This window comes from Suncus etruscus, chromosome 5 (genome assembly GCF_024139225.1).
Source record: "Suncus etruscus isolate mSunEtr1 chromosome 5, mSunEtr1.pri.cur, whole genome shotgun sequence".
NCBI classification, from domain to species: domain Eukaryota; kingdom Metazoa; phylum Chordata; class Mammalia; order Eulipotyphla; family Soricidae; genus Suncus; species Suncus etruscus.
Window position 1 is genome coordinate 112,183,673 of NC_064852.1, and position 10,979 is coordinate 112,194,651.

Here is a 10,979-nt window from a genome sequence, read left to right on the forward strand (position 1 = left end):
TTAATAACCTATTCATGCCAGGCAAGAAAGCTAATTTATGGGCCGGAGAGATAGCACAGTGGTAAGGCGTTTGCCTTAGACTCAGAAGGACTGTGGTTTGAATCCTGGCGTCCCATATGGTCCCCCGAGCCTGCCAGGAGCGATTTCTGAGCATAGAGTCAGGATTAACCCCTGAGCGCTGTCGAGTATGACCCAAAAAATGACAAATAAAAAAAGAAAAGAAAGTTAATTCATAACATTACCCAGTGAAGGATACAGTCTTCAACCTGCCTGGCCAGCAACCTGCCACTGGTGCATCACAAAAACTCAATCCATCCAGCAGCCCCTCTCAGGGAAGCCAGGCATGGAGCAAACTGCCAGAGGCTCTGACCATCGCAGAGTGCAGTCAATGCTTCTGTTAGACTAGGAAAGTTTGTGCAGTGATGCCATATGCAAATCCAAAATCAATAATTGTGCCAGCCTTGGGTGTTTTGATGCCCTGTTCAGTGATGCCAAACTAAGTCTGGCTACTACTGAAGCTACTGCCTTGTCTCACTTGCAAAGAAGTTGGCCAGAGAATCTAGGTAACTACTCAACATATCCTGGAGCTGTGTTGGAGTGCGGAACCAAGCCACCATTCCTATTGTCCCCACAATGATTCCTGTTTCCAGCCTGCCCCCAGAGCACACATACACCTAGAGTTCTCTCTCCACAGGAGACTCCAATATCAAGTCCCATAATCCAAGGAAGTTCTCAGCTGACTTATGCAAAACTTCAACCTGACTGTTAAAGCAAAACTATGACATCTGGAAGAAAGGATTAGAAATAAGGTCTGAAGAGATATGATAGCAAGCAGGGAATTTTTCCCTGCATGTGGCTGATCCAGGTTCAATAGCGGCATCCCATATTGTCCTCCAGAGGCTTCCAGGAGAGATCTCTGAGCACAGAGCCAAGAGTAAGCCCTGATTATCACCAGAGATGCTTCCCAAAATAGGAGAGAAGAGGAAAACAGATAGGGGGGAAGAACAAGAAATGCAGAAATAACAAATAAAGGAACACCAAAAAATAAAATAAAATCAGTTGAGCATGAAAGAAAAATAATAATGTTTGATAATTACTTAAAACAACAGAGACTTATGAACTCTTAAGTTGGAAATCGGGGATCATCTTCAAGTTAATATACTACAAGAACAGACAGAAAGCCACAAAATTAATAATACAATCTCAGGGACCTATAGATGATTCAATGGCAAAGGTACCTTGCAAGTGCAAAGTTGTGAGTCGGATCCCAAGCACCACCACCACCATGCACAGGCCATGGTCCTTACAGTGCTCCTGTCTAGACCCTCAGACTCTATAACAGAGCACACAACCCCCAGGACATGGCCAGGTGTGCCATGGAGGATGCAGTTTAGGGATTGTGAGCCTAGCAGTTCAAGTACGCAAATGTCACAACCCGTGAGGTACCTCACCACAGTCAAGGCAACAACAGAAAGAGAAAGGAGAAATTTTACCTATGCACATACACAAAAGTAAAACTAAATATGTTTTGAATAGACAATAACAAAACAAGAGGCTCAAGAAAGAAAACAAAAGACATACAAAAAAGAAAAAGACAAAAAACCCAGGAGCACTATAGTGTAAAAAAGCAATGACTGGAATGCATTCAACCAGGCATTTCGACAGCAAACTGGATAAAGCAGAATAGCTGCCGTAATTTACTAGCACATGGGTGATGCTAAAGGACATGCTGTGGAATGAAATAGGCCAGACACTGAGAGGCAGCTATTATCTATTATGAACTTACTTATTCTGGCAAGTCTAATAAAAACCCATCAAAATAGAGAGACAAGGGGTGAGGGAAACAAGAAGAGGTTGGTCAGAGGATACCAAGTTTCAATTAGAAGATGAATATGTTCTGGGAATCTCATGAACAGCATGATGACTATAATTATTAATTATGTATTGCATATTTGAAATTCGTTCAGGCTGGCTCAAGTGTTCTCAACACCAGGGGAAAAAAGAGCTACATGAAATGATGTATGTGTTAATTAGCCTGTGAAGGGGGGGAACGGTGGCTTCTCCAATACACACATATTTCTACATCTCCCACTGCATACCTCCAATGTATGCATTTCATATGCCAATCACACTCCAATAAATGTGGGGGAAAAGGGCAAAGGATTTGAATCCATTTTTCTTCAAAGAAGATTACAAATGGCTAATAAGCACATGAAAACATGCCCCTCATCACAAAGCCTTCGAGAAATGTGAATCAAAAGCACCGTGAGAATCCAGTTCATAGCCCTTCGAGTGGCCGTCATGAAATTGAAAAAGAAGTGTTGGTGAGAATGTGAGAAAAAAAAAAAAAAGCCTTTTCTGGTGCTCATATGAAATGATACAACGGCTGTAGAAAATGTTAAGGGAAAAATCCTCAAAAAGATTGAAAATAGAATTTCTGGGCCCAGAGAGACAGCACAGCGGCGTTTGCCTTGCAACAGCCGATCCAGGACCAAAGGTGGTTGGTTCAAATCCCGGTGTCCCATATGGTCCCCCGTGCCTGCCAGGAGCTATTTCTGAGCAGACAGCCAGGAGTAACCCCTGAGCACCGCTGGGTGTAGCCAAAAAAAAAAAAAATAGAATTTCTATATAGCCAAACAATTCTACTCCTGGGTATAGGTCTCAAATTATCAGGAAATTAAACTGATTTGTCCATCCTTTACAAAGAGTTCTACTCCTGTTAATCCAGAAGGAGAGGTGATCTGAGCGTTGATCAGTGATGTCACTTTAATACATGGACAGGACATAGCAGTCATGAGAGGAGGAAAATCTGACAGTCTAACACTTGGGTGAAACTTAAGGAAATTTTGCTTAATGAAGTTAACAAAGGGACAAAGACCATATAATTCTGCTGTGAGGAGGTGCCTGAATTGCTAAAGTCAAAGAAATAAAAAAATGATATTATGATTATTGGGATTTGAGGGCAGGAGAAAATGAGGAGGGATCAGTTGCTAGCCCCAGAGTTTCATCTGGAGAAGAATAAGTTCTGGAGATAGTTTGTGGTGATGTCTGCAGAGGAGTGTCCGTAAGCTGACCTCTCTCACACTGTACACCAATAGTGGATTTCAGGGGTCAACTTTATGCCTGCACATCTGACCACAGCAAAAAATGCAACTACCACAATTGGATGGCCACAGAAACTTTATTTGATGCTAGTACTTCCAAAAAGAAAATCAGCGAGACCATTATGTAGGGATGAATGACCTAGGTCTTGATTAAAACAGAAGCTAGAAGGGCCTCCTCAGGAATTTAACTCAGAATGCCCAAGATGATGTCTGTGGGTTTCTTCATGTTCTAGAAAAATTCTAAGGTGCAGTCAGATGTGAATGGTTCTCGTCTGAAATTTCACTCAGAAATTTCTCAGACTTAAAGATCAAAGAATAAGTAAACACCATTATCTATCTATTATTTATATTATTAATGCTAAAGGACTAATTTTACATAAGTATAGAAGTTTTTTTTAGATATAATGCTATATTAATAGTTAAGAAAAGTCAAATTTAAAATATGAAAGTCTGGAAACTTGACCATGTAGATCACTTTTTCAATAAAAAGTAAAAATGAATCTTTTTTGGGGTGTCACAGATGGCAAGTTTCAGGTTTATTCCTGTCTCCTCATATAGGACTCATTTCTGGAGGATTTAGGGGACCCTATGGATGGTCAGGGATTGAACATGGGTAGGCCACCTGCAGGGCAAACACCTAACTGCTGTACTAACACTCCTGCCCTTAATGTAAATCTTTTAAAAAATAGTTTCTAGACACATTTTTCTCAACTCTTCTGTTAACTTTGTATTGAACCTTCTTCACTAACCACAGAGCGTGTCCTACAATAACTGGAAAATGTCATTTCATATTTTGTCTTGGCAAAGGCTGGTAAGAAAGGTTAAATTCTCACCTTGTGGGCGTATCCTTTTATATTTTAAAAAGTCGCCTTCCCTGTGAAATAATCGATGTCTTTTGAGTCAAAGCCGCACAAAGTAATTATCTCCCATTTTCAACCATAGATTCATTCATTATTAATAACCTGGTGATATTTTTCCTGTATTGATCCCCCATCTTTCTGGAGCCAGAAATTGTTATTCCTTACATACTAAACCAACACGTACAGGCATTTCTTCATTCAAAAAGACACGCGGAATAATGGAACCACTGAGCTGACCTCCAGAGACCTGGGGAGCTAGAGAATGTACCTCCAGGTCAGCCTGTAACCCCAGTGTCAAATTTCCCCTCTAGGTACCCTATAGTGATAGCTGGGCCAAAACTTCTTGTTCCAACCCACTCACATCTTGAAAGGTCCATGTCAGCCTTCAAGATTTCTAGCTAAGGCTTGCCTGGGCTATAGCTGACTCGCTGCTTCCCTCATGCTCAAGGGCCAGCTCTAATAAATCATCTGTAACAGCATCTTCATCTCAGCATCGGTTTCCATGGCAACCAACCTGCATTACCTATTCTCCCGGCTAGATATGTAACCATGGTAAATCCACTTAACCATACCTCCTCTGCAATTAAAGAAGGCTTGCTGGGCTCAGAGGCTGCTGAAAGTCCCAGTGCCGCCCAGAACAACATTTTGCAATAGCAAAGCCCTGTGCTGAGAATCACCCACTAGGACTAAATGTGGCATCTCCCAGCCCTTCCTCGTGCATGCTGTCCCATTAGATGACAAAGAGGGACAGTTTGTATTGTATTTGGCCTCTTTCAGGTGTCAAAGGAGCCTGTGTTGCTCATTTGATTATTTTGGGATGGGAACTAATTGAGTGTGATCAAATCACCTGGATTCCCCTAAGACCACCCCAGCTTTAGGGATGATCACACATCTCAGGAACCCCTAAATCTGGTATGTTGGCCACCCTAATATTGTTTCACCTATCCCCTGGTTGGCTTGCAAAATTGTCCTAATAACTCTGATGGCTGATCTGATCACAAGGCCAGACATAAGACCAGGTTCTGATCCTAATCACCATTTCAGGGCTCAATCTGGTTTCCCTGATATTTAAAATTTAAGTCTGATTTAGGTGGATCCCAGCTATGATGATTAGCGATATCCTATTTAATATTTGTGTCTCCTCAATTATGTTTCAAGTGTCAAATGAACTCATTGGCTGTTTTTCTGGTTGTATTGGGGCTGCCACAGCCTTGCCATTGCCCCAGCCACAGCCCTGTGCTACTCAGACAACAGGGTCAGATGACTCAATGGTAAGGTCTGACTAAGAGAATTCCTCAAACTCAACAAACTAAGACTCAGAAAAGAAATGAGTACAGGTAGGTCAGAATGAAAGCAGAGAGGTGAGGGGCTATGTGCCCAGTCACAGGCTTCCATATCTTAGATCCTATTATTGTTAAGAATTTGGTTGATTCCAGCACTAAAACTGAATGCACACTTTATCTAGAATGTTCTAGATTCTCAAAATAAAAATGATCTGATTCAAAGAACTACATCACCATTTTAAAAGTCATGTTTTTCAATATATTCCCTGACAAGAAGATTTTCATTCTTAGGTTTTCATTCTTAGATTTTCATTCAAGAAACCCCATAAGAGGGATCTAGTTAATCTTTTAACTTCACTCTTTGTTTGTTTTTGTTTTATTTTGTTTTGTTTACGGGCCACACCTGAAAGTTCTCAGGGGTTACTCCTGGCTCTGTGCTCAGGAATTACTCCTAGTGGTTTTTGAGGGACAATATGGTATACCAGGGTCAGCCACATGCAAGGCAAACGTCCTACCCATTGTACTATCATTCTGGATCTACTAACTTCAATCTTGACTTCATGACTTCACAACTTCATACATGTCTGGGTTTTCTTAAAGAAGTATCTATGGGGTTTTTTTTTCCTACAATACATATTATTTTAAGGAAGCAAATTCATTTTTATCACCTGAAGACATTGAAAGGTTCTCCTTTTGTACAACCTCATGGCCACTTAAAAATTCTATATAACTTCCCCACTCACGTTTGGGATTTGTTTTTACATCAGTACTTAAACTGGAACTGGCCTACATTGAAACATATGGTTTTAAAAAAAAAAGCAGGAACTTCTGTGTTCTCTCAAGTGACATCAATAGATGTTGCCTATTTGAACAGCAAGCCAAGAAAACAGATACACAGAGGTGGGGGGAGAAAGTGCAAATGCTATCCTTTTCAGCACAAGTCTTTCACCATGTGCTCTTATGAGAAGTTCTGGGTTTCAAAGTCCACTCTATTTCCTAGCACAATCCTCCAAATTCAGCACCAGGTTCTCTGGACACCATAACTTTTTTTTTTTTTTTGGTTTTTGGGCCACACCCAGTGACGCTCAGGGGTTACTCCTGGCTATGCGCTCAGAAGTTGCTCCTGGCTTGGGGGACCATATGGGACACCGGGGGATCGAACCGCGGTTCATCCAAGGCTAGCGCAGGCAAGGCAGGCACCTTACCTTTAGCGCCACCGCCCGGCCCCCACCATAACATTTTTTAAAAGCTATTCTTTGAGAGTTATGTATCATGTTAACTAATTTTGGAACTTAATTGGATCTGACCAATATGAGATGGTAGAATTGAGTTCTGCCTTTGTTCCTTGCCCTTTCCTGTGACATTCATTTGTCCTTGGACAGTCTGTGGAAAATGAACTGCCTTATAATAGTTCAAGCTGGAAAATGCTCTTGATCTCATCAATCTATTTAATATTAGTCAAAAAATATTTATAAACTTTTATATGCTATATTTATCATTTCAACCATATGGACCAGTAAAGGAGCCAGGCATAAGTAACATAATCAGTAGACTTCAAAGGTCAAAGTTTTTTAATCTCATGCCCAATTTTAAGGCAAAGTTGTGAACTATGCCTCTTCCTACCTCTACTATCATAGCCCCAGGGCTAATATGAGAAAGGAAAGACACCTCCTAGGAGTATTGGGTTTGAATTTTAAAAAGCTCCAAGAAAGCAGTTCTCAAAGAGTATGGCCCATCAACCTTTTGTTGATGAGAACCTTTTGTAAATCAATGAAATATAAATACACATACATTTGGACCAGAGCGATTGTAGAGAGAGTAGGATGCTTGCCTTACACACAGCAGACTTTGATCTCCAGCATCCCATATGGTTCCCTGAGCCTGCCAGGAGTGAATTCTGAGTGGAGAGTCTAACGCATGAGCACTGCTAGGTGTGGTCCCCAAAACAAAAATAAATAAATTTCACAATCTTACTAATACATTATTATACCTTTTGTTCCTAACATGCTAACATTTCTATCAATTGCTCAACAATAGACAATAAAATTGCTGGCACCTATGTACATTAAAAAAAATAGTGGTAGTGGTTTTCCACAGTATACAGTGAGGGACCCATACAGTGCTATCCTAGATTCCCAACGTAATTTAAAAAAAAATTTCCCAATGTCCAAGCCTTCAATGTCCTGCAAATGAAGGAGAAGGATGTCCTCAAATTCCTTGCCATGAGCACCCACTAAAGTGGCACTAACCTGGACTTCCAGATTTAACAGTATGTCACAAAAGAAAAAGTGATGGCATCTACATTATAAATTTGAAGATAACCTGGGTGAATGCAGGTAGTGCCATTGCTGCCATTGAAAACCCAGTTGATGTCATCTAGGTATACTAGCCAGCGAGCTGTGCTGAAGTTTTCTGCTGCCACCGCTGCCATTCTGATTGATGGCCACTTCAAGTCTGAAACTATCACTAACCAAATCCAAAAGCCAAGACTTTTGGAAGTTATTGATCCCAGGGCTAACCACCAGCCCCTCACAGAGGCATCTTACATTATTTTGACTACAATTGCTCTGTGCAACACAAACTCTCCTCTGCTGTATGTGGGCATTGCCATTCCTTTCAACAAGGGAGCTCACTCCGTGGGTCTCATGCAGTGGATGCTGGCCAGGGAAGTTCTGTGAAATCGAGACACCATTTCCCATGAACACCCATGAAAGATTATGCCTGAACTCTACTTCTACAGAGATCCTGATGAAGTGAGATTTTCTCCACGAATCTTGTGATGGCATAAGCAAATTTGCACGCCTTAAGTTTGTGCTGCTTGGACATTAGTTTTGCCATTCATGAAAAATTTTCTTATAACCAGATTGAAAAGGAAGAACAGGCTGCTGTTGAGAAGGCTGTGACCAAGAAAAGTTTTTAGGGTGAATTGACTTCTCCAGCTCCTGAATTCACTGCTACTCAGCCAGAGGTTGCAGGCTGGTCTGAAGGGGTGCAGGTGCTCTCCGTGCTGATTCAGCAGTTCCCTACCAAAGATTGGAGTGTGAGCTCAGCCTGCTATAGAAGACTGGTCTACAACTCCCACTGCTCAGGCCACTGAGTGGGTAGGAACCACCACTGAATGGTCTTAAGCTGTTCTTTCTAGACTGAAACAGGAATGAAAATGAGGTTGATGGGAAATAAATGAATTCATAAAAATAAAAAGTAGTGGCAGCAATTTGTGGTCCTGGTCATTGCATTCTTAACCAAAATATATTTACCTGAAAAAAAGTGTGTTTTTGTTGTTGTTGTTGTTGTTGTTGTTTTTTGTGAGGGAGCCACACCCGGTGACGCTCAGGGGTTACTCCTGGCTATAGGCTCAGAAATCGATCCTGGCTTGGGAGACCATATGGGGCGCCAGGAGAACGAACCTAGGAAGTCCATCCTAGGTCAGCAGTGTGCAAGGCAAATGCCCTACCGCTGTGCCACTACTCTGGTCCCAAGATTTTTTTTATTTTTTGGTTTTTGGGTCACACCCGGCAGCGCTCAGGGTTACTCCTGGCTCTACACTCAGAAATTGCTCCTGGCAGACTCGGGGCTCCATATGGAATGCCAGGATTCAAACCACCATCCTTCTGCATGCAAGGTAAATGCCCTACCTTCATGCTATCTCTCTGGCCAAGATTTTCTTTTTTTAAATAATAATATATTTAAGCACCCTGGTTACAAAAATGTTCAAGTTGGATTTCAGTCATTGAATGAACACATATGTGTAACTTTTTCCCCACCACCAATGTTCCCCATTTTCCTCCTCTCCCAGTCCCTGTCTTTGAAACAGAAATTCTATTTCTCTCTCACACCTAATTGTCATAGTACTTGTTAGTGCAGTTATCTAACTGTGCTTATCACTCTTGTGGTAAATTCCATATCATGGGCTGGTCTTCCTGGCCCTAATCTCTTGTCTCTGAGTATTATTATCATACTATCTTTTATTTTTCCTAAATCCCAAGTAAAACTGATTTGGGTTGTCTACTTCTCCCCTGCCTCTCCCTTCCTTCTATCCTCCCCCCCATCTTGCACCCCTTCCTCATGTCTCATGTAAAAAGAATAAAATAAAATAAAATGCTTTTATGGGGGCCTGTGAAATAGTGGTGAGCACTTAGTGGGCTAGAAAGCAAACCTTAAATGCTCAGTGCCTAACTTCAGTCCCACTGCATACTCTACTGGATGACCTTGGGTAGAGTCCAAATAACCCCAAGTATGATTGGCCAAGTAGCACGGATCCAGACATTACCAGAAGTGACCCCCACAATCCTCAGCCCTATTGGGAGATCCTTATGGGGAAAACTGTTTTTATTTTTTTATTTTTTATTTATTTAATTTGGGGGGAGGGTCACACCTGGCAGTGCTCAGGGATTATTCCTGGCTCCATTCTCAGAAATTGCTCCTGGCAGCCTCGGGGGACCATATGGGATGCTGGGATTCAAACTGATGACCTTCTGCATGAAAGGCAAACGCCTTACCTCCATGCTATCTCTCCGGGCCCGGGAATACTGTTTTTAATGAGTCAATTAAATCAATAATTTTATTGAAACTGGACTGTTGAGGGGGTATGTCCAAATATTCTATAAGACTATATGTTAAGTATACAACTATATACAATAAAAGTGTTTATGAAGTTGATTTGCAAACTGGTAAATCTGCTTTTTTCTGGTGATGTTCAGGAGATTTTGGAGAGCCAAGGACTGAACCCACACATTTTTCACGCAAACTATGCATGCCAGATTGTTGGTCTATCTCTGAGCCCTGAGAATAATATTTTCTAAATGATCAATGCATGATGCTACAAAAGTATGTGGTAAAAGATCCAAATCAACATACTTTGATATAACAAAATATAAAGATCATTGATATGGTTTTACATTCTGCATTGTCACTGTACTTTTAAGAAACTATTCATCAAGCTTTGGTATAATTTAAAAGATAAATAGCCACAAATATCAAGTCTTTTATTAAAATACTCCTCCCTTTCAATTTACCTCTCTATATGGTTGATTTTTTTCATAGTTGAGTCATAGTTGAAGATTTGAATACAGATAATAAAACTGTCTTCTATTAAAGCAACCACTAAAAAGATTTTTAAACTATAGCAGTCTCATTCATCTCATAAATCTTTTGTTATGGAAAATTTAGCTGTGACATTATTTTTAGCTTGTTCCCACCCATCTCAGGGATTGATGCTAGAAGGAACCAGGTGATGTTAGGAATGAACCCTGGGCTCCAGCATCTAAATCATATACTCCAGCCCTTTTAGCTATCTCCCTAACCAGTGGTTTATGTGATATTGTTGTTGTTACTTTTAATTGAACTAATAAGTAAATATTTTAGACTTTTTTCTATTTTACTTTATTTTTCCTTAGGGCCACATCCAGCGGTACTCAGTGCTTACTCCTGACTTTGTAGTCAGGGGTTATTCCTGATGGAGCTTATGTGGTTAAGTACTATTTGGGGTGATACTGGTGGAGTACCATATGTGGTAGTACTGTGAAGTTATATATTGGATGGTACTGGCAGAGTATTATATGTGGTGGTACTGATGTAATAACATATGAGATGGTACTGGTAGAATACCTAATGTGGTGGTACTGGCAAAATATCATATGCAGTGGGACTGGTGGAGTCATCATATATGGTATGGATGGAACTTGAGAATATTGTGTCAGGACCAGAAAGATAATTCTATGGACAGGGAGCTT

At 40.8% G+C, this 10,979-nt stretch overlaps 1 pseudogene; it reads left to right on the plus strand.

Annotated features, from left to right (window-relative positions):
• Positions 1 to 2,219: 2,219 nt before the first annotated feature.
• LOC126008666 (40S ribosomal protein SA-like) lies at positions 2,220 to 8,375 on the plus strand (annotated as a pseudogene).
• The last annotated feature ends 2,604 nt before the right edge of the window (positions 8,376 to 10,979 follow it).